The sequence below is a fragment of the Myotis yumanensis genome, unplaced genomic scaffold, assembly GCF_028538775.1.
Source record: "Myotis yumanensis isolate MYYU_CA2020_CCGP unplaced genomic scaffold, mMyoYum1.0.hap1 SCAF_17, whole genome shotgun sequence".
NCBI lineage: Eukaryota > Metazoa > Chordata > Mammalia > Chiroptera > Vespertilionidae > Myotis > Myotis yumanensis.
The window spans coordinates 37,781,463-37,785,730 of NW_027223768.1; the positions used below are offsets into that span (position 1 = coordinate 37,781,463).

At 45.1% G+C, this 4,268-nt stretch overlaps 1 pseudogene; it reads right to left on the reverse strand.

Moving 5' to 3' along the window:
• Positions 1–3,166: 3,166 nt before the first annotated feature.
• On the reverse strand, positions 3,167–3,971 carry LOC138995810 (cleavage and polyadenylation specificity factor subunit 4-like; annotated as a pseudogene).
• Between the last annotated feature and the right edge of the window lie 297 nt (positions 3,972–4,268).

Sequence of the window (4,268 nt, forward strand, 5' to 3'; positions counted from 1 at the left end):
TGTGACCCCCACATATGGTCTATCCTTGAGAATGTTACATGTGCACTGGAGAAAAAAATGTATAATCTGATGTTCTGGGATGAAAGGTTCTATAAATGTCCATTATGTCCATTTGGTCTAGTGTGTCACTTAAGGCCAATATTTGTTTATTGCATTTTTGTTTAGATAGTATATCTAGCACTGTGGATGGAATATTAAAGTCCCCAACTATGATTGTGTTTTGGTCTGTTTCTCCCATTAGTTCTGTGAGTAGTTGTTTTATATATTACTAGAGGCCCGATGCACAAAATTCATGCAAGGGGCTCAGCCCTGGCAGCCGCAGCTTCATCTGGAAGGTCATCTGGAAGGATGTCCAGAGATTGTTCGGCTGTTCAGTCTAATTAGCATATTACACTTTTATTATTATAGATGGTGCTCCCTGATTGAGTGCATATATAGTAAGAAGTGCTATGTCTTGGTGTACTGCCCCCTTTATCATTATAAAATGTCCATCTTTGTCTCTTGATTATCTTGAAATCTCTTCTGGTGGGTATCAGTATGGCTACACATGCTTCACCCTCTTTTCTGTGGATATTATTTGCTTGAAGGAACGTTCTCCACCCTTTTATTTTGACTCTACCTTTGTCTTTGCATTTTGAATCTTCCTTTGTCTTTGCTGTCTCTTGAAGGCAGCATATAGTTGGGTTTTGATTTTTGATCTAATCTGCTACCTTGTGACATTTTATTAGTGAATTCAGTTCATGTATATTTAGGGTTATTATTGATTCCTGAGGATTTACTATATCTACTTTATCCATATTTTCTGGTATCTCTGTGCCTCCATTGGTTCTTTTCTTTTTTGTTTCTGTCTGTTCTTTTTATTTGGTGGTATTCCATATTTCTTTTCTCTTTTTTAAATCTATGTCTCAGTTTTGGCGTTTTTCTGTGTGGTTACCATTAGGTTTATGAAAAATAACTTGCATATATACAGTAGTTTTGTGGGGTTTTTTTTTAGTACATCTGATCTCTGTCCTCATTTGCCAATTCAGACCTTTACCCTCTCCCATTTTTATGTTTTTGTTGTCACAAATTATCCCTGTTTTTTATGTAAGTCTTTTGGTGATTTTACTCATAGTGTTGTGACCTTTTGCTCTTTGTTTTAGGTAAAATAACCCCCTTGAATATTTCCTGCATAGGAAGTTTTCTGGTGATAAATCCCTCCAGCTTCTGTATATCTCTGAAGGTCTTTATTTCCCCTTCATATTATCAAGATAACTGATGGATATATTATTCTAGGCTGGTAATTTCTCTCCTTCAGTTGTTTGAATATTTGGTTCTATTCTCTTCTGGATTATAGAGTTTCTGCTGAGAAGTTGGATGATAATTGATGAGCTTTCCTTTGTAGGTCATTCCTTCTTTTCCCTGACAACTTTTAGAATTTTTTCTTTGTCATTAATTTTTTATGGTTTTAATACAACATGTCTTGGAGAGGGCCTATTTGGATTAAGAGAACTACGTATTCTGTTTGCTTCTTGAATTTGAGGATTAGTTCTTTCCATTGGTTTGGGAAGTTCTCATCCACCATTTGTTTGAATAGGCTCTCCATTCCTTTCTTTTCTCATCTTTTGGTATGCCTATTATTCTTTTATTGCTTTTTCTGATGGAGTCAGATAGTTCTTAGAGAGCACTTTCATGTTTTTTATGCTTAGGTCTCTCTCTTCTTCCCTGTGTTATTTCTAGACTAGAGGCCTGATGCACGAAATTTCTGCAGGGGCCTTGGCCCTGGCCTCTGATGCCTGCTGTGGATGTGGCTAGAAGGGACGTCCGGAAGGACGTCTGGTCTAATTATTATTTTATTATTTTATTATTATAGGTTCCCATCTTTGATATTACTAATTCTTTCCTCCACCTGGTCACTTCTATTGCCTATGCTCAGTAGCTTATTGCTGATCTCCTTAATTGAGTGATTCACCCCAAGAATTTCTCTTTGGTTCTTTTTTAAAGTTTGAATCTCTTTGGTCAAGTGATTTGTGCTCTGAGTGAATCAAGTTCTCTCATCTCATTGAGTATTTACAGAACTGCAGTCTTGAATTCTGTCATTTATATCACATATTTCCATGTGTTCCAGTTTGCTTTCGGGAGATTTTTCATTTTCTTTCTGAACTGCCTCACTAATTTGCTATTTGGCGGGCTTGGCTCCCTCTCTGTCTGGGCAGCTATGTATTGACACTTCTTTAGCAGGTTTCTATGAAGAGATGTTTCTATTATTTTCCAGTAGGTGGCACTGAATCACATGTTTTTTAGTTCTGTGAAATTCCCAAGCTGACCTCTGCAGCTGCCTTCAGTATGGCTGCAAAGTTGGGGGGTGAAGTTTGTTTGTTTTTGTTTTATTAAAAAACAAGCTTTAATCAACCTCATAAAAATTGTTCTTATAATTGAACTTGGATAGGTTGCCTGGCCCAGCAAGTTCCAGGTGATAGTTTCACATTTCCAGGCTTAAGGTGGTCTCCATAGGCCAAAAGGTGTCTGAGTGACAGTACAGATGCTTGAGGGGCAGGAGGTAGGTGCACAGGTGGATCACGTCATCTTTGTAAAGAGTGGCCTGTAGCTCAGCTTCAGGTATACCTTAAACACTATTAAGCATGTGCCCCAAGAAAATAAGCCTAGAGGAAAAAGACGCTCACACTTGAGAGCCCTGCACCCCTCCTCAATCGCTGCCACCTTGGAACAGGACCAGGCTGAGGCAACAAGCCCACTTGAGTTTGCCCTGAAGGGCTGCCTCGTTCAAATCACATGGATAGGCACAGCTTCTGAATTCAGCAGGACATGGAGGAAGCAGGCGTGACCTAGCCTCAGTTTTACGGACCCACCAGTCCCTGGGGTCACCAAGAACTGGTGTTTAATGAGGCCCAAGGGGAAGGGCCGTCTTTCATACAGAACTGCTTGCATAAGCTCTCCCCACAACTTCCTCCTCTCCAGAGAGCAGTGTTCAGGAAGGCCCAGTCAGATGTTGATGCCTAGACACACATGATGCTGATTTGGGGGACAGAACTGGAGCACGTGTTCCCTTTTTAAAAGAGACTACAGCAAAATGGTAGGGAAACTGACAGATGTTGCCCCTCAGACTGATACACGCCAGTGTGCTTGCCTACCAGCTCCAGCCAGAGTTGCACTGACACTGGCATTGAACAGTTAAATGCACAATCCCAAGGATGGCCCAGAGTGGTCCCCGAAATGGGGCCCTTTGGGCTGTTCTGAGCTGTCTCCAGCTGCTGTCACTGTCCACTGAGAAAGGCCAAGTGCCCTTTGGTGCACCTGTTGGCCTAGTGTCCTTTTCACCACACTTGTCACAGGTGACCTGCTCCAATGGGCGGGGTCCCCGGTTGCCTGCACTGCTGTTTTGACTCTGCATGACCCCGATGGCCTGCGGGGCTCTCTGCTAATTGGCAGAAGAGTTCTGGCTCCTTGACTGGAGCAAGGAGGACGACCTTTGTAATGGCAGATTGTTACTTTGCTTTGACGGAGGCTGCGTCTGCTGGGGCAGTGGAGGCTGCTCGGTGGTTCCCATCGGCAGTTCCAATCGAGGGTGCATGAATTTACACGAGGGCCCCTCCGGGCAGAATCCCACGAGGTAATTCACACAGATGGCTCTCCGCGTGTGCCGGTGCCTACACAGGGGACCGAACTTTGAGCAGAAGTAGCACTCGGGCATCTTGGTCATGTCCTACTCATGGAGGAACTCGCCCTGGTCCTCCTCCTTGCACAGCCCCCGCAGCCAGTGTTTGCACACCACTGTCTTCTCACCACTAATGTGGCGAAACGGGCACATGCCCCCTTTGCCACGGGCAGCTTTCAAAAAGAATTCACAGACAGCAGCCAGGGCCTTGTCCATGCCGGGGAAGGGCAGTGGCTGCGCCCCGAGCTGCTGCTCCACCGGGATCTCCAAGTCGAACTTGACCTACCTGGTCCACGCTGGCGATGATTTCCTTCATGGCCGCGGAGGAGGCCCTACGGGCCCGGGTCCCTCTCTTACCTCGCCGCACTCACACTGCTACCTGCAACGGGCCGGCGCACATGGTCCTCCTCCGCCTCGCCTTGCCTTGCCTCGCCTAACCTCTGAAGTTTGTTTTTCCCCTCTCAATATTGGCAACCCCGGACCTCCACAGCGCCCCCCGCCCCCTCCCCCCCCCCCCCCCCCCCGCCCATGCGTCCCACTCAGGGATCAGTCACAGAGATATGTAACAATCCTGCATAGCAGTTCTCAGGTTTGCAGATTATGTGCCCCACAT